Here is a 22,188-nt window from a genome sequence, read left to right as displayed (position 1 = left end):
AGACATGGGGATATCAGGGTGTGTTGTATCTAATGAGGATGAGAGAGACATGGGGATGTGAGGGTGTGTTGTATCTAATGAGGCTGACAGAGACATGGGGATTTGAGGTTGTGTTGTATCTAATTAGGCTGAGAGAGACATGGGGATGTGAGGGTGTGTTGTATCTAATGAGGCTGACAGAGACATGGGGATATCAGGGTGTGTTGTATCTAATGAGGCTGAGAGAGACATGGGGATGTGAGGGTGTGTTGTATCTAATGAGGCTGACAGAGACATGGGGATGTGAGGTTGTGTTGTATCTAATGAGGCTGAGAGAGACATGGGGATGTGAGGGTGTGTTGTATCTAATGAGGCTGACAGGGACATGGGGATATCAGGGTGTGTTGTATCTAATGAGGCTGAGAGAGACATGGGGATATGCGGTTGTGTTGTATCTAATGAGGCTGACTGAGACATGGGGATATGAGGGTGTGTTGTATCTAATGAGACTGACAGAGACATGGGGATGTGAAGGTGTGTTGTATCTAATGAGGCTGACAGAGACATAGGGATGTGAGGGTGTGTTGTATCTGATGTGGCTGACAGAGACATGGGGATGTGAGGGTGTGTTGTATCTGATGAGGCTGACAGAGATATGGGGATGAGAAGGTGTGTTGTTTCTGATGGGGCTGACAGAGACATGGGGATATGAGGGTGTGTTGTATCTAATGAGGCTGACAGAGACATTGGGATATGAGGGTGTGTTGTATCTGATAAGGCTGACAGAGACATGGGGATGTGAGGGTGTGTTGTATCTGATGAGGCTGACAGAGACATGGGGATGTGAGGTTGTGTTGTATCTAATGAGGCTGAGAGAGACATGGGGATGTGAGGGTGTGTTGTATCTAATGAGGCTGACAGAGACATGGGGATATCAGGGTGTGTTGTATCTAATGAGGCTGAGAAAGACATGGGGATGTGAGGGTGTGTTGTATCTGATGAGGCTGACAGCGATATGGGGATGAGAAGGTGTGTTGTTTCTGATGGGGCTGACAGAGACATGGGGTTTTGAGGGTGTGTTGTATCTAATGAGGCTGGCAGAGACATGGGGATATCAGGGTGTGTTGTATCTAATGAGGATGAGAGAGACATGGGGATGTGAGGGTGTGTTGTATCTGATGAGGCTGACAGAGACATGGGATGTGAGGGTGTGTTGTATCTAATGAGGCTGACAGAGACATGGGGGTATGAGGGTGTGTTGTATCTAATGAGGCTGACAGAGACATGGGATGTGAGGGTGTGTTGTATCTAATGATCCTGACTGAGACATGGGGATGTGAGGGTGTGTTGTATCTAATGAGAATGACAGAGACATGGGGATGTGAGGGTGTGTTGTATCTGATGGGGCTGACAGAGACATGGGGATGAGAAGGTGTGTTGTATCTAATGAGGCTGACAGAGTTATGGGGATGTGAGGGTGTGTTGTATCTAATGAGGCTGACAGAGACATGGGGGGATGAGGGTGTGTTGTATCTAATGAGGCTGACAGAGACATGGGGGTATGAGGGTGTTTTGTATCTGATGAGGCTGACAGAGACATCGGGATGAGAAGGTGTGTTGTTTCTGATGGGGCTGACAGAGACATGGAGATATGAGGGTGTGTTGTATCTAATGAGGCTGACAGAGACATGGGGATGTGAGGGTGTGTTGTATCTGATGAGGCTGACAGAGACATGGGGATGTGAGGGTGTGTTGTATCTAATGAGGCTTACAGAGACATTGGGATATGAGGGTGTGTTGTATCTAATGAGGCTGACAGAGACATGGGGATATGAGGGTGTGTTGTATCTGATGGGGCTGAGAGAGACATTGGGATGTGAGGGTGTGTTGTATCTAATGAGGCTGACAGAGACATGGGGATATGAGGGTGTGTTGTATCTGATGGGGCTGACAGAGACATGGGGATGTGAGGTTGTGTTGTATCTAATGAGGCTGACAGAGACATGGGGATGTGAGGGCGTGTTGTATCTAATGAGGCTGACAGAGAGATGGGGGTATGAGGGTGTGTTGTATCTAATGAGGCTGACAGAGACATGGGGTATGAGTGTGTGTTATATCTAATGAGGCTGACAGAGACATGGGGTTTGAGGGTGTGTTGTATCTGATGGGGCTGACAGAGACATGGGGATATGCGGGTGTGTTGTATCTAATGAGGCTGACTGAGACATGTGGTTTGAGGGTGTGTTGTATCTGATGGGGCTGACAGAGACATGGGTATATGCGGGTGTGTTGTATCTAATGAGGCTGACTGAGACATAGGGATATCAGGGTGTGTTGTATCTAATGAGACTGACAGAGACATGGGAAAGTGAGGGTGTGTTGTATCTGATGGGGCTGACAGAGACATCGGGAATATGAGGGTGTGTTGTATCTGATGAGGCTGACAGAGATATGGGGATGAGAAGGTGTGTTGTTTCTGATGGGGATGACAGAGACATGGGGATATGAGGGTGTGTTGTATCTAATGAGGCTGACAGAGACATGGGGATATGAGGGTGTGTTGTATCTGATGGGGCTGACAGAGACATGGGGATGTGAGGGTGTGTTGTATCTGATGAGGGTGACAGAGACATGGGGATGTGAGGTTGTGTTGTATCTAATGAGGCTGAGAGAGACATGGGGATGTGAGGGTGTGTTGTATCTAATGAGGCTGACAGAGACATGGGGATATCAGGGTGTGTTGTATCTAATGAGGCTGAGAAAGACATGGGGATGTGAGGGTGTGTTGTATCTGATGAGGCTGACAGAGACATGGGGATGAGAAGGTGTGTTGTTTCTGATGGGGCTGACAGAGACATGGGGTTTTGAGGGTGTGTTGTATCTAATGAGGCTGACAGAGACATGGGGATATCAGGGTGTGTTGTATCTAATGAGGATGAGAGAGACATGGGGATGTGAGGGTGTGTTGTATCTAATGAGGCTGACAGAGACATGGGGATTTGAGGTTGTGTTGTATCTAATTAGGCTGAGAGAGACATGGGGATGTGAGGGTGTGTTGTATCTAATGAGGCTGACAGAGACATGGGGATATCAGGGTGTGTTGTATCTAATGAGGCTGAGAGAGACATGGGGATGTGAGGGTGTGTTGTATCTAATGAGGCTGACAGAGACATGGGGATGTGAGGTTGTGTTGTATCTAATGAGGCTGAGAGAGACATGGGGGTGTGAGGGTGTGTTGTATCTAATGAGGCTGACAGGGACATGGGGATATCAGGGTGTGTTGTATCTAATGAGGCTGAGAGAGACATGGGGATATGCGGTTGTGTTGTATCTAATGAGGCTGACTGAGACATGGGGATATGAGGGTGTGTTGTATCTAATGAGACTGACAGAGACATGGGGATGTGAAGGTGTGTTGTATCTAATGAGGCTGACAGAGACATAGGGATGTGAGGGTGTGTTGTATCTGATGTGGCTGACAGAGACATGGGGATGTGAGGGTGTGTTGTATCTGATGAGGCTGACAGAGATATGGGGATGAGAAGGTGTGTTGTTTCTGATGGGGCTGACAGAGACATGGGGATATGAGGGTGTGTTGTATCTAATGAGGCTGACAGAGACATTGGGATATGAGGGTGTGTTGTATCTGATAAGGCTGACAGAGACATGGGGATGTGAGGGTGTGTTGTATCTGATGAGGCTGACAGAGACATGGGGATGTGAGGTTGTGTTGTATCTAATGAGGCTGAGAGAGACATGGGGATGTGAGGGTGTGTTGTATCTAATGAGGCTGACAGAGACATGGGGATATCAGGGTGTGTTGTATCTAATGAGGCTGAGAAAGACATGGGGATGTGAGGGTGTGTTGTATCTGATGAGGCTGACAGCGATATGGGGATGAGAAGGTGTGTTGTTTCTGATGGGGCTGACAGAGACATGGGGTTTTGAGGGTGTGTTGTATCTAATGAGGCTGGCAGAGACATGGGGATATCAGGGTGTGTTGTATCTAATGAGGATGAGAGAGACATGGGGATGTGAGGGTGTGTTGTATCTAATGAGGCTGACAGAGACATGGGGATGTGAGGTTGTGTTGTATCTAATGAGGCTGAGAGAGACATGGGGATGTGAGGGTGTGTTGTATCTAATGAGGCTGACATAGACATGGGGATGTGAGGTTGTGTTGTATCTAATGAGGCTGAGGGAGACATGGGGATGTGAGGGTGTGTTGTATCTAATATGGCTGACAGAGACATGGGGGTATGAGGGTGTGTTGTATCTGATGAGGCTGACAGAGACATGGGGATGAGAAGGTGTGTTGTTTCTGATGGGGCTGACAGAGACATGGGGATGTGAGGGTGTGTTCAATCTAATGAGGCTGACAGAGACATGGGCGTATGAGGGTGTGTTGTATCTGATGAGGCTGACAGAGACATCGGGATGAGAAGGTGTGTTGTTTCTGATGGGGCTGACAGAGACATGGAGATATGAGGGTGTGTTGTATCTAATGAGGCTGACAGAGACATGGGGATGAGAAGGTTTGTTGTTTCTGATGGGGCTGACAGAGACATGGGGATATGAGGGTGTGTTGTATCTAATGAGGCTGACAGAGTCATGGGGATATTAGGGTATGTTGTATCTAATGAGGCTGACAGAGACATGGGGATTTGAGGGTGTATTGTATCTGATGAGGCTGACAGAGACATGGGGATGTGAGGGTGTGTTGTATCTAATGTGGCTGACAGAGACATGGGGATATCAGGGTGTGTTGTATCTAATGAGGCTGACAGAGACATGGGGATGTGAGGTTGTGTTGTATCTAATGAGGCTGAGGGAGACATGGGGATGTGAGGGTGTGTTGTATCTAATATGGCTGACAGAGACATGGGGGTATGAGGGTGTGTTGTATCTGATGAGGCTGACAGAGACATGGGGATGAGAAGGTGTGTTGTTTCTGATGGGGCTGACAGAGACATGGGGATATGAGGGTGTCTTCTATCTAATGAGGCTGACAGAGACATGGGGGTATGAGGGTGTGTTGTATCTGATGACGCTGACAGAGACATCGGGATGGGAAGGTGTGTTGTTTCTGATGGGGCTGACAGAGACATGGAGATATGAGGGTGTGTTGTATCTAATGAGGGTGACAGAGACATGGGGATTTGAGGGTGTATTGTATCTGATGAGGCTGACAGAGACATGGGGATGTGAGGGTGTGTTGTATCTGATGAGAATGACAGAGACATGGGGATGTGAGGGTGTGTTGTATCTAATGAGGCTGACAGAGACATGGGGATGTGAGGGTGTGTTGTATCTAATGAGGCTGACAGAGACATGGGATGTGAGGTTGTGTTGTATCCAATGAGGCTGACAGAGACATGGGGACGTGAGGGTGTGTTGTATCTAATGATGCTGACAGAGACATGGGGATGTGAGGTTGTGTTGTATCTAATGAGGCTGAGGGAGACATGGGGATGTGAGGGTGTGTTGTATCTAATATGGCTGACAGAGACATGGGGGTATGAGGGTGTGTTGTATCTGATGAGGCTGACAGAGACATGGGGATGAGAAGGTGTGTTGTTTCTGATGGGGCTGACAGAGACATGGGGATATGAGGGTGTCTTCTATCTAATGAGGCTGACAGAGACATGGGGGTATGAGGGTGTGTTGTATCTGATGACGCTGACAGAGACATCGGGATGAGAAGGTGTGTTGTTTCTGATGGGGCTGACAGAGACATGGAGATATGAGGGTGTGTTGTATCTAATGAGGGTGACAGAGACATGGGGATTTGAGGGTGTATTGTATCTGATGAGGCTGACAGAGACATGGGGATGTGAGGGTGTGTTGTATCTGATGAGAATGACAGAGACATGGGGATGTGAGGGTGTGTTGTATCTGATGAGGCTGACAGAGACATAGGGATGTGAGGGTGTGTTGTATCTGATGAGGCTGACAGAGACATGGGGATGAGAAGGTTTGTTGTTTCTGATGGGGCTGACAGAGACATGGGGATATGAGGGTGTGTTGTATCTAATGAGGCTGACAGAGACATGGGGATATCAGGGTGTGTTGTATCTAATGAGGCTGACAGAGACATGGGGATGTGAGGGTGTGTTGTTTCTAATGAGGCTGACAGAGACATGGGATGTGAGGGTGTGTTGTATCCAATGAGGCTGACAGAGACATGGGGACGTGAGGGTGTGTTGTATCTAATGATGCTGACAGAGACATGTGGATGTGAGGTTGTGTTGTATCTGATGAGGCTGACAGAGACATGGGGATATGAGGGTGTGTTGTATCTAATGAGGCTGACAGAGTCATGGGGATATCAGGGTGTGTTGTATCTAATGAGACTGACAGAGACATGGGGATGTGAGGGTGTGTTGTATCTAATGAGGCAGACAGAAAAATGGGGATATCAGGGTGTGTTGTATCTGATGGGTCTGACAGAGACATTGGGATGTGAGGGTGTTGTTTCTGATGGGGCTGACAGAGACATGGGGATATGAGGGTGTGTTGTATCTAATGAGGCTGCCAGAGACATGGTATTATGAGGGTGTGTTGTATCTAATGAGGCTTAGAGAGACATGGGGATGTGAAGGTGTGTTGTATCTAATGAGGCTGACAGAGACATGGGGATGTGAGGGTGTTGTTTCTGATGGGGCTGACAGAGACATGGGGATATGATGGTGTGTTGTATCTGATGAGGCTGACAGAGACATCGGGATGAGAAGGTGTGTTGTTTCTGATGGGGCTGACAGAGACATGGGGATGTGAGGGTGTGTTGTATCTGATGAGGCTGACAGAGACATGGGGATGTGAGAGTGTGTTGTATCTAATGAGGCTGACAGAGACATGGGGATGTGAGGGTGTGTTGTATCTATTGAGGCTGACAGAGACATGGGGATATGGGGGTGTGTTGTATCTAATGAGGCTGACAGAGACATGGGGTATGAGTGTGTGTTATATCTAATGAGGCTGACAGAGACATGGGGACGTGAGGGTGTGTTGTATCTAATGATGCTGACAGAGACATGGGGATGTGAGGGTGTGTTGTATGTGATGAGGCTGACAGAGACATGGGGATATGAGGGTGTGTTGTATCTAATGAGGCTGACAGAGTCATGGGGATATCAGGGTGTGTTGTATCTAATGAGACTGACAGAGACATGGGGATTTGAGGGTGTGTTGTATCTAATGAGGCTGACAGAAACATTGGGATATCAGGGTCTGTTGTATCTGATGGGGCTGACAGAGACATTGGGATGTGAGGGTGTGTTGTATCTAATGAGGCTGACAGAGACATGGGGATGTGAGGGTGTTGTTTCTGATGGGGCTGACAGAGACATGGGGATATGAGGGTGTGTTGTATCTAATGAGGCTGACAGAGACATGGTATTATGAGGGTGTGTTGTATCTAATGAGGCTGAGAGAGACATGGGGATGTGAGGGTGTGTTGTATCTAATGAGGCTGACAGAGACATGGGGATGTGAGGGTGTTGTTTCTGATGGGGCTGACAGAGACATGGGGACATGAGGGTGTGTTGTATCTAATGAGCCTGAGAGAGACATGGGGATGTGAGATTGTGTTGTATCTAATGAGGCTGAGAGAGACATGGGGGATATGAGTGTGTGTTGTATCTAATGAGGCTGACAGAGACATGGGGGTATGAGGGTGTGTTGTATCTAATGAGGCTGACAGAGACATGGGGGTATGAGGGTGTGTTGTATCTGATGAGGCTGACAGAGACATCGGGATGAGAAGGTGTGTTGTTTCTGATGGGGCTGACAGAGACATGGGGATATGAGGGTGTGTTGTATCTAATGAGGCTGACAGACATGGGGATGTGAGGGTGTGTTGTATCTGATGAGGCTGACAGAGACATGGGGATGTGAGGGTGTGTTGTATCTAATGAGGCTGACAGAGACATGGGGATGTGAGGGTGTGTTGTATCTATTGAGGCTGACAGAGACATGGGGATATGAGGGTGTGTTGTATCTGATGGGGCTGACAGTGTCATGGGGATATCAGGGTGTGTTGTATCTAATGAGGCTGACAGAGACATCGGGATGAGAAGGTGTGTTGTTTCTGATGGGGCTGACAGAGACATGGGGATATGAGGGTGTGTTGTATCTGATGGGGCTGACAGAGACATGGGGATGTGAACTGCTTGCCAACCCGTAGACCACAACACCTATTGCATTGAGCTCACAGGGAGTGTATTACTACAGCTAGCAAGGAATCTGATCAACTCTTTATTTATTCTACAAATAAACAGACAGTGAAGAGGCACACACGCCAATATCCCTCCTCAAGACTCCATTGTGTCTGAGGTACAGTGGAGGGTGTGTAGAGAAGCTGATCCTAACATACTGTGCAATCTCGAGTAGTTTCAGGTGAGATGAGGTAGACCTGTGTTTAAATGACAACTAACTACCTCAAATGACACCAGAGTCATGGTTTCATTACCTCTTGTGTGCAGTATACTATTCAAACAGCACATTATCACAACTTTAAAAATACAGTCACATGGAGTTACAGTAGCTAATGTGTGGCTGTGGATAAGCGTATGCACCTCTCTGTACATGGCTGTGCCTGTGGATGGCCATGAATCTGTCTAGTCTTGGGGTCAGGGAAAGCTCAATGTTAAACAGTGAGGAGGGGGGGGGGGGGGGGGGGGGGGGGGGTACGCCTGTGTGCGGGTGCATGAGCGGTATGGCAGCCGTGATCCCCGGACCCGGCCTGTTCTCCCCTAGTGGGTCATTCAGCCCCTCTCCCTGTCTCTAATCCCGTCTGTCCGGGGGAGATAGAGAGGAGCGGCTGGCCACGGCACACCCGGGGCACTGCAAACACAATCACAGGCCTTTCACAGACACTTAACGGGGCTTTGCACTTGTTCAACAAGGCAAAACTCGGCAGGAGGGATCAATTTAATACAAGGCCTGACTCGAATGGAAAGAGGGTTAATAAATAAGCAATGACAGTGAGGGCTGCCGCCACAATTTGTGCAGCGCTCGCTTCCTCCCCACTTCCTCACTCCTTGTTTTCCAGAAGCCTCTCCCCATATTAAGGCACGGTGTAGTTCCTGTCTCCAGAACATATTGGGGAGAGCTGGGGAGGTAGGGAAAGCAGCAGACTCCTCTCTCATCACGGTGTTTTCCAGAAGCCTCTCCCCATATTAAGGCACGGTGTAGTTCCTGTCTCCAGAACATATTGGGGAGAGCTGGGGAGGTAGGGAAAGCAGCAGACTCCTCTCTCATCACGGTGTAGTTCCTGTCTCCAGAACATATTGGGGAGAGCTGGGGAGGTAGGGAAAGCAGCAGACTCCTCTCTCATCACAGTGTTTTCCAGAAGCCTCTCCCCATATTAAGGCACGGTGTAGTTCCTGTCTCCAGAACATATAGGGGAGAGCTGGGGAGGTAGGGAAAGCAGCAGACTCCTCTCTCATCACGGTGTAGTTCCTGTCTCCAGAACATATTGGGGAGAGCTGGGGAGGTAGGGAAAGCAGCAGACTCCTCTCTCATCACGGTGTAGTTCCTGTCTCCAGAACATATTGGGGAGAGCTGGGGAGTTAGGGAAAGCAGCAGACTCCTCTCTCATCACGGTGTAGTTCCTGTCTCCAGAACATATTGGGGAGAGCTGGGGAGGTAGGGAAAGCAGCAGACTCCTCTCTCATCAGGATGTTATTTTAATAAATCACTGCTGCCATTGCTTGCTACATTAATTCCTGGGGCCCGGAGGGCTATGATGGTACCAGCAGTGATCTACATGAGGTGCTAAATGATGTGGGGGATCCCCCAGTGAGAGAACAGAGACCCCCTGAATCTCTTCATCTCCCCTGAACACCTCAGGCCCCTCCCCTCAGCTTGGCTGGCTCACACCCTGGGCTCCAACTGGCCCGGCCCGCCCGCCAGCCCTCCACCGCTGACATGATAATCAGCAGAGAGAGAGAGAGAGAGAGAGAGCCAGGAGCCGCCGCAGTGCACATACAAATGAGTGGAGCATACATACATTGATAGCTAGGAGGAAAGTCACCTGACCCAGAGATCCAGCGCTAGAGCGCCTCACACCACATCACCCACATGCCCCTCTCTAGTGGCTTCATTGAGTTCTCCCATACTGGCACTGCTGTTTGATATGATGCATCTTCAGTAGGTATAGACACCCTAATAAACACAGAGACACCGGGAGCCATGTTGAGTGAGATGGAAGTCTACATAAGATGTGAACAGGATGTAGATGCTTATAGTCTCAGGAGGATTGCTTCTTTTATTCTTGTTAATTTCATGAGACGGTAAGCTCAACTCAATATATCTGCAGTATATTTCCAGTCACATAGATTTTTTTTTTTTTCCTCTTGTCAAATAAATTGTAGTATGGTTTGAGGTACAGTGAAAATAGCTGGTAGACCATTCTCACAGGTAGTGGTATACACTTGCAGTTTTCCTGTGTGAGTGGGCAGCAGGTGTATCAACAAATACTGCATTAACATTGTTGTGGCATAGGTTTGATTGAATCTGGCCCAGTGTGATTGTACTGGAGGTGGTAGCAGTAGTAGTAGGTCTAGTAGTCATAGTGATGGCTCTACTGATGGAGGATGTGTACGTATCCCTACGTATCCCCAGACCCCGGCAACATCAGTTTCATCTCTTCATTTATCACACAGAGACAGAGAGAGAGAGAGAGAGAGAGAGAGAGAGAGAGAGAGAGAGAGAGAGAGAGAGAGAAAGATTTCCATTGGTATGCGCAGACAACGCCGCTAGATTCACCCCCCAGAATACTGCTGGGAGATGATACCCTTCTTTCTTCACACAGCGGGAAACGGGCCACCGTAAATGGAGCGCTTGGGAGTGTGTGGCGTGCCGTGAATGACAGAGCGCCGTACACACTCCAAGCAATGACCCCAAACTCAAGGACTTGCTCCAAATGTCCTCATCTCTCATGCTTCCTGTTTTTGCTGGAAGCTCAAAAAGTGTCGTACTGGGATGGACAGCAGGAGTCCACAGGCAGATTGTCAGAGTGCAGATGCCAACGTTAGAGGGTGTCAGCCTGGGCTGGGCCCACAGAAACTATTGAAAACACTATTGAAATATGTAGATCCAAATTTAAGCTCTTCGCAACGTATTTCTGTATAACAGCTGTTTTATTGGAGTATTTTAGGCGCTACAGAGTTAGTTGCCGTAGGAACCAGATGTTAGAGCAGAGTTCGTTGCCGTAGGAACCCGATGTTAAAGCAGCCTTAAACCTGAAAGCCTTAACTGGTGAAACTGACATGTCTGTTTGGATATTGCAACAACAAAGAAGTTACTGCAAACAACGAACACTGTTTTTCTTTTCTCTGACATCATTGCAGGCGTGAAAGAACAGCAGAATATGGACTGGATTTTCTTTTACCACACTGCCAGATTCTCCTCTCCTTTTCATCAACAAAACAAGAACAATCACAAAGGCGTTGGGCCGGACAGCGGCACTGTTTCCCCAAATACTGATTCCATCTTGAAGTGCAGTAAGTAGCAGGTGTCAAATTAATTCCCAGTGAAAAGGTGGTACAGGAAAGATACAGTCTGATGAGTATTTACGTGGATCTACAAAGATATTTCCCAAATACACAGCCTCAACTAGGCCTACACTGCCAAACCAACTATAGCATGTTGGAGTACCATCCAGGGCCCCCTTTCCTGATAGCGATGGAATTTAGGATTACGAGTGTTTTAACTATGCATCTTTCCTACAACGGCCGAAGATGTACAGTAACACGAGTTTCCCAAAAGACCACACAGAAAGAATGGTAGCTGAGCCCCGTTGTTGGAGCATGTGTCGATACTGATAGGATGGACAGAAAGACAGTGCTGCTCTCGGATCAGCTTTCTCCATTGAAATCTGTCCTTAACATGATAATTATTTCACAATACGATGGATTGCCCCCCCCCCCCCCCGCCAAATGTAATTTCTCTGCCTGTGATATGTGGTTGTGTGGTTGTCCCACCTAGCTATCTGAAGACGAATGAACTGATAAGCTTCTGTTAAAAAAAATACAATGTAAAATGTAATGTATTTCAATATGATTGAAGTAGGCCTATTGCCTACTGTTTGTATTTTTTATTTGAGGCATATCTTTAAACGTCACTTGTTTGTGTCAATTGCAAAGACATTGGCAACTTTGTTCTGAAGTTATCGCCGATCACAGAGAGATGGGTAAAACATGTGATTCTATTTGTACTTGTACACAGTAAATATACATTATGCTAGCAAAAGAACATCAATATATAATTTTTGGAGAAATGACTGACTAAGTAGGCCTGTAGGGGGAAAATATGAATGCCCAAACTATTTGTAGTAAGTAGGCCTGTAGGGGGAAAATATGAATGTGTCAAACTATTTGTAGTAAGTAGGCCTAAATAATGCTTGTTCTTGACGTACACCAGCGTTAGAGGGTGGCAGCCTGGGTAAGGCAGCCTGGGTTAGGCAGCCTGGGTAAGGCAGCCTGGGTAAGGCAGCCTGGGTTAGGCAGCCTGGGTTAGGCAGCCTGGGTAAGGCAGCCAGGGTAAGGCAGCCTGGTTTAGGCAGCCTGGGTTAGGCAGCCTGGGTAAGGCAGCCTGGGTTAGGGTTACACAAACTACTGAAAACACTTCATTGTAATATGGAGATCGATATGTAGGTTATTCACAACAAATATCTGTCTACCAGCTGTTGTACTGAAGTATTTAGGGGCTACAGAGTTGGGCTGTAGAGTATAGCCTATCAGACATAGTAAATGGTAAATCATTATCAGTGACTTAACGTTACATCATCTTTACAATGAAACCAGACACTGTCTGTAAATTGAGATGCAGTATTGAATAGCAATACACAAAGGAAAGCAAGGCAATACATGGTCTGTAATGTTGTGACAACAGGCCATCTGCCCTCTACGATGTAGCTCACAACCACTTTACCTTTCATGGATGGCTAGTAATGACTTACATTGATTGTGTCATGCTAATACCAAATCTTAAGCCATGCGTGCTTATACCTCTCCTGACCCCATATTTCCAGATTCCCTCTTTCTGTAGAGAACACACCCCTCCTCACCCCTTCCCCCCAACCATAAAACTGCATCTGAACATCAGACTTAATTGATGAAAGGAGGGCCTGTCTTCATTTATAAGCAGGCATCCACCAAACTAATCTGGCTGTGTTGTGAAGTCTGTCCTTTCCATTAAGTGGGACACATTATCTCCTAATCAAATTAAAGTCATTTAATTGTCGCCCTCCCTTGATAGATCCGGTGAAAAAAGGAGGCGAGCCGTGTTTGCTGAAGGGGGATGTGTGCAGATTGAACAGGGCCTGTGTCATTACGGTATGAATTTGTAAATAACCAAAGCGTCATGTCATGTCTTTGCTTTGAACCTTTCTATAGGGTGAAGTTGAGGTTGACATTTGATCCACTCTCCCAGCTCAGTGGATACCCAAAACAATTGAGGCTAAGTACCTAGCTGAAGGGGCTCTAGCTATGTGACCCCATGAACGATTGACCTCTGTAACCTACAGATCACTAGTCTCATTTCTTAATCACTACTCTGAGCTGTGTGTGTGTGTGTGTGTGCTGCAAACTAAACCACCTGTGCTGGCCAGTGTGTTAGCTGGCGGCTTTGTCCCTGCTACATGGTTTGCAGGCTGCTATTACCTGAGTCATCCTGTGATTAAGAATGGAAGTCTCTGTGTGGAATGGGGCCGGTCTGTCCGCCTCTGTCCTCCCAGCCCAGCACTGCGTAGGCCCTGGGGGGTCCCCATGGTAACCAGAGTGAAGGATACCCCCGCAGACTCTGGCCCTAGCCACCGCCGCCGCTGCCCGCCATGGGGGGATCCCTGGGCGTGTGATAAATGAAGGAGCGTGGGATCGTTTGTCCCACTGATAGAGTTTTATCCCCTGCCCTTTCAGAGCAGTCAGACCATAAAGAGAGAGCCACGGCCAAGCGTGACAGGTTAACCCAACAGTAATAGAATACTCCTAATGGTCTGGTCTGGGCCAGGGGTTGGAGCCACCGGCCACCCTCTATCGTTATAGGTGCTCTGGGACCACGTCACCCACTTTGTGGTTGTCACAGAGAGTAGCAAGGACAAAGTGGGCACTTTGATGACTTAATGGGCACTTTGATGGTGTCTTAGGGCGGAATGGAGGCGGGCGAGGGCAGGCAAACGGATAGAATAGAGTATACAAGACATTAAGACAAGGAAACGAGCTGTAGGGCGGTGAGGTAAGCCTAAAGCACATCCGGTACTTGGCAATTTTACCCCGTGCTTCAAAGGACTGCGTTTTACAAGGGCCTTTGAATTTATAGGAATTCTACAGCAGCTGGCTGGCAAGTCTATTGTTTTCTCTAGTGCCATTCCTGTTGAATGATTTGATAGCGTAGCAATGCATATGAGAGGTATGAGAAAATAAACATGATCAAACACCAGTGAGCAGTCAGAAGAGATTTAGATTATTTTGTTGTCATGACTTTCACTTGAACATGCCTGTCTCTCTACGATTAATCCTCACAAAGAAAGACAATCCTCGGGGCTAGCCTACATGTTTATGCTGTAACAAGGTTGTTTGTGTAGATGTTTGTTAGCGTGCACCTTGGGTAGCAGTTAGTTATGTTTGAATATGGCTTTAATTAGCCCTGTGTATTCCAGAAGCAGCAGCTCAGTCCTTTGTCCACAGCCCCCCCCCCCACCCCCACCCACCACCGTCCTCTCTGCTGCTCTACTAATAGTGTCCTGTCCTCTCTCCTCCTCTCCCCTCCTCTCCTCCTCCTAGGAACATCAGCGCTCTGTGTGGTTAAGATAATAGCAGCTCACACTAAAGATGTTAATTGAGGGGAGATAAAGTGTGGAGGTTGGTAGATGAGGGAGGTGTGGATGCTGTGTGTGTGTGTGTGTGTGTGTGTGTGTGTGTGTGTGTGTGTGTGTGTGCGTGTCTGTGTTAATATTAAGTTGTGGTGTTCCACTACCAACTAGCCTCTTAATAAACCTCTGTCACACCAGGCGAGGTGTGATAAATCTGGAGGGATTATGATAACTGTGAGTTGTTCCTCCCTCCTTGAATCAGACAGGAAGGTGTGGCAGCAGTGGGGTCTGGTGAGGTCTGTCTCAGGGTCTGGTGAGGTCTGTCTCAAGGTGGGCTGAAGACTCGGGGAAGTGTTTGGCCAACTGAAATGTGTAGCGGGCAGGCAGGCAGGTGGGTAGGCGGGCAGGATGGCAGGCGCTAGGCAAGCGGGCGGACGTGTAGGCACTCAATGTGGGTAGAACACAGGGGAAGCAGAGACGGAGTAATCTGACCAAGCAGCTGAAGTGACAGAAGCTACATTAATAGAGGCATATGTCTGGAGCACAGAGAGACGGAAAGAGAGAGAAAACAGACACTGTACCAGCCTGAGAGAGAGGGAAGACAGAGAGCGAGAGAGAAAGGGTGAGGGGTAAACAGAAAACAGCGCCAGCCTCTGTAATTGCCTCAATGCCACTGGGAATGCTCTCATTCATTTGAAGCAGGCTGTATTCTCGCTCTCTCTTTCTCTTTTTTCACAATTGAGGGGAGGGGGGGATGTAGTGGGTGGGATTGAGGTGCGTGGGGTGGAGTTGGGTGGGTGATCCGTGTGCAATCCTCAGTGTGTGATGCTAACGTATGGCGATGAGTGCGATAGATCCCCTGTGCTGAATCTCCTGTAACATCAGCGTGAGGACCAGTCCATGGCTGTGGCCTGGGTAGAGGAGAGCACAGCACAGCGCTGTGGAAAAGTGAGGGCGATAAGGAGGTAGGCGGACTGCAGCTCAGACCTGTCAGATGTGATCGCGCACCGGAGCGCTCCGCATGTGTCTGTCTCTTTTTAGATTTCCCTAAAACAGCCCACCTCTTCACGCCCCCCTCTCTTCTTTTTTTCCCTCTCTCCTCCTCTGCGCTCTGTTTTTTTTCTACCTTCCTGGAGGAATTCTTTATTTCTTTATGTCTTGTGTGGCGCGTGCGTTGGATGATATGCCCCCTCCTCCTTCCTCTTTTCTCCTCCTCTCTCTTTGCCGCTTTCACAGCCTAGTTTTCTTTTTTTCTCAATCTTGTGTGCAGGTTGTATCTGACAGAGAGAGGACCACCGCCACGCTCCAGCCCCGCTCCAACCCACTGTGAGTATTCTTATGCTAATTTTCCATCTCCATCTTTCCCAACGTCGGTTTGTCTTTTATTCTCAACCCTTTTATGTTCTCGACCGCGGCGCACTGAGAACGTGGCGGCTGCGACAGAGAGAAAGGAGGAGAGACAGAGAGAGGGAGAGAAAGAGGGAAGGAGGGAAGAGAGAGGATAAATAGTGCTGTGAGAGAAGTAGCTAGTGCTGTGTAGGGGTTTCTCTGAGGATGGTGGAATGGCTGAGGGGGTAGAGGAGGGGGCGGGTCTTGATGTGGTAGATGGTTCTGTGTGTGAATGGTTGGGATGTTGTTGACGACAGTTAGCGTGGAGCGGGTCAGCACACTGATCACCAGGGTCTCTCGTTTACCTTAACTTCTCACTTTCCATATTGACTGACTCTTCTGTTTTGATATTGAGGCTTTTCTGTTACCTACTGTGTTCCTGTTACCACTACGGAGAGGGGTTCACTGTTGTCATTTGAACAGTGGCCATGTGTACGATAAACAGAGATTTAAGAATAATATTTGTGCGTGTGTGTGTGTGTGTGTGTTCAAACAAGTCTGTATTCTCTATGGGTAATCATATGTGAGTGTATTTTTATTGTGTGTGTGTGTGTGTGTGTGTGTGTTTATTTATGGGGGAACCAGTGGAGGCTGCTAAGGAGAGGATGGCTCATAATAATGGCTGGAATTTAGCGAATGGAATGGCATCATACACCTGGAGACCATGTGGTTGATGTATTTGATACCATTCCACTAATTTCACTCCAGCCATTACCACGAGACCATCCTCCCCAATTAAGTTGCCACCAACATACACTGTATGTGTGTGTATTTTCAGTCTGTTTGTAGCTGTTTCTTTGTCCATGCGTGGCCACATGGGAGTGCATGAATATCCATGTTCATTTGCATACGTGTGTACACCGTAGTCCTACATGTGGGACTATGTATGCACGTGTTTGTGTACAGTTTATGTGTTCACCAAACGTGTGAAGTGTATTTGTATCACAAATGTGTAGTAGAGATCAGTATGCTAGTGTCCATACCCACCTGCTGTCCCGTGTGTGTGTGTGATGCGTGCTGTGTGTATGTGGACCAGATGAAGAGTGGGTGTTCTCTGTGTGGGGCTGAGATAGACAGTACCATGCCCCATCACTATGTCAAGGCTAATGGCCACACAGGTCAGCAGGGGTGGACACAGAGTTGGCCATGTAGACCGATGTATGTCAGCACAACAACACCTTTCTCTCAGGCCTGGATAACAATAGGCCTTAGTGTAGTTCACTACATGTGCATACAATAAGGACTAACAGAAAACCTCTGCTTTCTAATGTAAGGAAATATACTGGATACTCAGCAGACAAAATGCAGGGAAAAGTCTGTTGTAGATTCAGTTGACATTTGGATATAGATTGATCTGAAGATGGCAATTAAGCAAAATCCAGAAGCTAGGCATCTGGTGAGGCGGAGGATGCTATTGGCTGGCAGAGGATTACCATTTTAGTCCCATTTTCACATGATGAACCCCAGAATGGATTATCTCACCATGCTAAACAGTGGCTGTTGCAAATGTGATGTATGAAAGAGGTTTGCGCGTCCTTGTGTTATTTGTCCATTTCCGTGACCCGGCAGGTGCTCGGTGATGTAGTATTGGTCTGATTAATGATGATCAGGTCTAACATGTCCGTTCACATCCAGACAGACCAGCCTTTTCTGGCCCTTATGAAAATGAATAGCCACCTGAAATCGCTAGAACGTTAGCAGGCTGTCGACGAGCGCCGCTTTCTAAAGTGAGTCGATTAAAATGAGAACCATTCCGCCAATTACAGAAGATTAGGTTCCCCTCCACCAATCTGAATCCTTAAAGCCCTTATGTTTGTACAGCTCTGTGTGTGGAATGGAATTCAGACACAAGATCTGAGCAGAATAGCAATAAAAAGAAGGTAAAAAGGTCTGAGTGAAACTCTGTGGTAAAAATAGCCAGACGAGTTAAAGCACATGATAATGGCCATGTTCTGTTATAATCTCCACCCGGCACAGCCAGAAGAGGACTGGCCACCCCTCATAGCCTGGTTCCTCTCTAGGTTTCTTCCTAGGTTTTGGCCTTTCTAGGGAGTTTTTCCTAGCCACCGTGCTTCTACACCAGCATTGCTTGCTGTTTGGGGTTTTAGGCTGGGTTTCTGTACAGCACTTTGAGATATCAGCTGATGTACGAAGGGCTATATAAATACATTTGATTTGATAATTGACACAGTAGTGTGTTGCGCTTGGCTGTAATTAAGTGAGCAACAGAGGTTGTCAGTTGTAAGGAGGATAGAACAGACTATCCTGGTGTATTTAACACACTGGAGCATTTATCATGTCATTCTATTCTTTACAGAGGGTGCTTCTGGGATAGCCTGACTTTCTTTGCTTCATTTATCTGGGTATTGTGCTTTATAGCTCCGGTTAGAGGCTTTGTACTGGTTCTTGATCCCAATGTACACAACGGAAAGTATGAAACTATTGTCTCCGGGGGCCCTTAGAAAAGCTGATCTTCTATTTTTAGTCTGAGGCTTCTCCTCATTGTAGCCTCGGTAGCATGCCTACGTCTGACGGTTGTGCCATAAAGTATCTGTGCTTCATCCCCGCCAAGCCGGCAGCCGGAGACAACTCTCACCCACACATTAGTGATCTATGAGCCATATAACACAGGGCCCTGCACTACCTCCTGGAATACCACAGCTGTGTCACCCTCTCCGTGTGATAGCACCTATATGCGGTGAGAGCTCAATATTAGCGTAATGCGCTAACCGTTTATTTCACATCACTCACCACCACTTATCACAGAGCTAGACACCAACCGGGACATACTGAACAAAAAAATATCCTAAAGATAAAAATCACATTTCAATAGAGGGTGTTTGTGTTACAGTGATTTATGCTGTGAGCATCCTGCCACCTCATTGAGATGGGAGTGAGTTCTGGGTGGCTAAATCAATTTGTGCAAAGGCCGTCGGTGCTAGTATTGGTTTCGTGATATGATCTTTGTTGTCCATTTTTTTAGAGGTCAGTGCAGATGCAATGACAAGGGCAAAGAACCTGAGCTCTACTCTCTGTTTCTGAGCTGGCAAACCATCCCCCACCAGGGAATTGTGGGAAAAGGAAGCTTTGGTTCTAAAGAGTATATGTTTTGTCAGGGTTCAAACCGAACGTAACGTCCATTCCATTGCCAGTTCATTTCCTCCCAGTCAGATCTTGATGGAATGTCTGAGGTTAGACACCAGAATGGTCCTTACATTAGTCACTGTAATTACTCAGTGATTGTGACACAGATCTCCAAGGCGTGCCAAGAGTCATGTAGTAGTAGTAATAGCTAGCTAGCAGAGAAAGGGCAGAGAGAGCGGGGGTGATAATACTATAATGCTGGTAGTGGATGGAGGAATCTGACACCAGCAGGCCAGATGTTAGAGAGCCGTGGACAGGAAGAGAATATATATCCTGTAAGGTGTGTCATCATGTCACATGATCCATCCCTACTGATCCAGCCTCTTGGTCTTCTGTTCTGACATCTCACAACTAGGCCTAAATATGGAACGTAAGAAAACCGACACATTACTTTGGAGGCTTCCCCATATGAATCACACTCAGACCAAGGTCATGAATTTGATTATACCTTGTTTTAAGATGTTATATTGAGCAATGTTAACTACTGCACAAATGACATAGGAAGTGCTCATCAGTTGCCAACTCCATGAAATTACAAAACAGTTACTAAATCACAATCATGTATCAGACCCATATGTCAGTGCAACGTTCAAATCAAATCAAATATATTTATATAGTCCTTCGTACATCAGCTGATATCTCAAAATGCTGTACAGAAACCCAGCCTAAAACCCCAAACAGCAAGCAATGCAGGTGTAGAAGCACGGTGGCTAGGAAAAACTACCTAGAATGGCCAAAACCTAGGAAGAAACCTAGAGAGGAACCAGGCTATGTGGGGTGGCCAGTCCTCTTCTGGCTGGGACACCCCCGGACAGGGCCAAACAGGAAGGATATAACCCCACCCACTAGAGGGATATCTTCAACCACCAACTTACCATCCTGAGACAAGGCCGAGTATAGCCTACAAAGATCTCCGCCACGGCACAACCCAAGGGGGGGGGGGCGCCAACCCAGACAGGAAGATCACATCAGTGACTCAAACCACTCAAGTGACGTACCCCCCCCCCAGGGACAGTATGAAAGAGCCCCAGTAAGCCAGTGACTCAGCCGCTGAAATAGGGTTAGAGGCAGAGAATCCCAGTGGAAAGAGGGGAACCGGCCAGGCAGAGACAGCAAGGGTGGTTCGTTGCTCCCCAGGTGATGACGTTCAGATGACGTTCTTTCTAGAGTATTCACAGTGTTCCTACACATGTGTTCATAACAAACTATTCTAAATGAGAGGAAGAGAAGAATGACATGAAGTAGCACTGCACCATGGTGTTCAGATGACTGTGTTGTTGTGCATGCAGAGAAGTGTAGCTAGCTATGCTTTGTGTTCAGTTTCTAAAAGGTCTCCTATGATGTATGCTATCTACTAGCTGGCTAATCAACCCCAGCTGCAAAACTTTACATTGTTGGTCATAACAGGTGGGAGGGGACAAAGGTCCCACACATGTAAATCCATCCTCTCTTATCTCCAATTGCCTTTCATTTTCCTATATTGCCTGCTGCCGAGCATCATGGGGAATAAGACGCTGGGACACATTTTTAATTAAGTGCAGTTTTAGCTTCATTGAATTTATAAAAACACAATGGGAGGAAAGAGAGAGGTATTTTTCCTGTCTCATTAATCACAGTGCTACCATGTCTGATACGGCGGTACAGGGAAGAGAACCAGGCTGCAACTGTGGAGTGGAATATTTGAACATCTCAGCACTGATGTGTGCAAAGCGGAGTGTTTGTCTGCAGGGGAGGCTTTGAAATTTCATCCACTCCAGCCCTTTTAACTCGGCAGAGGGAATGTGTGTCTCGCTCTAGTTGGCCAATGGCTGTTACTGGGGCTCCGTGCCCCCACCCCTCCTCTCCCCCTTCTCCATCTCCCCCCTCCTCACCACCATTCCATGACCTGCTCTGTGTCAGATAGTTTAATGTGAAATTGCTTTTCTTTCAAATTTCCCCCTGGAAACGCAGGTCACTGCAAAATGTTACATCTCATAATGGCATGTTATTGTTGTTCTTTCATATGAGTCCTTGCCTTAGAAGTGGAGGATTCCAGTGGCATGCTAAGGTTACAGACAGCTGTTTCTCCCTGCCCCGCTCCTGCCCGTCTCTGATTCCACGCAAAGCTTTCAGTCGTGCCCATGGTAACCCTGCTGAAAAATGGATCAACACCACTCTATGATTACTCTATACATTAGCGGGACTTAAATTTAATTTGTTGGCAGGACCCGGCGGTAAAGCTATGGGCCTGGCCTATCAGAGGCACTTTGTAAAGGCCCTGGAAGAGCCTCCTGGGGTGATCCTATCAGTCAGACACACTGACTGTCAGCAGACACGCTCTGTTAGTCAGCAGCACTGTGGCCCTCACACGCCCAGACGCTGGCGCTCAGCGCTCCACTGGGGCAGGGCTGTGGGCATCGTGGCTCCCCACCTGCCAATCAAACACCCAGCCAGGACCACAACCTCTGGCCCCCTGTTGAAATGGATGCTCTTCAACAGGTGATCCAACAGACAAGACTATATACCCATAGCAAGGCCACAGCACCAGTAGATACATATAGTACTGTAATGCTACACAGTACACTTATTATGTTAGCAAATCCTGATGGGGTATTTGACCTTAACTATCTATGGTCATTAGCCTTGATGATTCACCTGAATCTAAAGCTACTGCTGGTATCTCTTAGGTGGCTATAACATGACCATACATACTGTGAAGGAGAAGGTATGTCTAACTGTAAAGGGTTTCACTGAAAATGTCTAATGTGTTGAGACCAAATGCCTTTTCTCCCCAGCAGTCAAGGAGAAAGGGTTGTTGCTAGTTGGTGTATATATGCATTTCTCTTGCCTTTTGAAATGTGTAGCTAGTATTTTTAGCTTTG

General features: G+C 47.5%; 1 protein-coding gene across 1 annotated transcript in view; it reads left to right on the top strand.

Moving 5' to 3' along the window:
• The window catches only part of LOC139364955 (RNA binding protein fox-1 homolog 3-like), a 409,389-nt gene that overhangs the window by 135,623 nt on the left and 251,578 nt on the right, over positions 1-22,188 (top strand). Inside the window, exon 4 of the mRNA XM_071102230.1 lies at positions 16,065-16,120. The gene's annotated coding sequence lies outside the window, so the exon portion shown is untranslated. The remainder of the gene's footprint in view (positions 1-16,064; positions 16,121-22,188) is intronic.

This window comes from Oncorhynchus clarkii, chromosome 13, assembly GCF_045791955.1.
Source record: "Oncorhynchus clarkii lewisi isolate Uvic-CL-2024 chromosome 13, UVic_Ocla_1.0, whole genome shotgun sequence".
NCBI classification, from domain to species: domain Eukaryota; kingdom Metazoa; phylum Chordata; class Actinopteri; order Salmoniformes; family Salmonidae; genus Oncorhynchus; species Oncorhynchus clarkii.
Note: the sequence above shows the minus strand (reverse complement) of the source record. Positions and strands in the feature narration are given on the sequence as shown.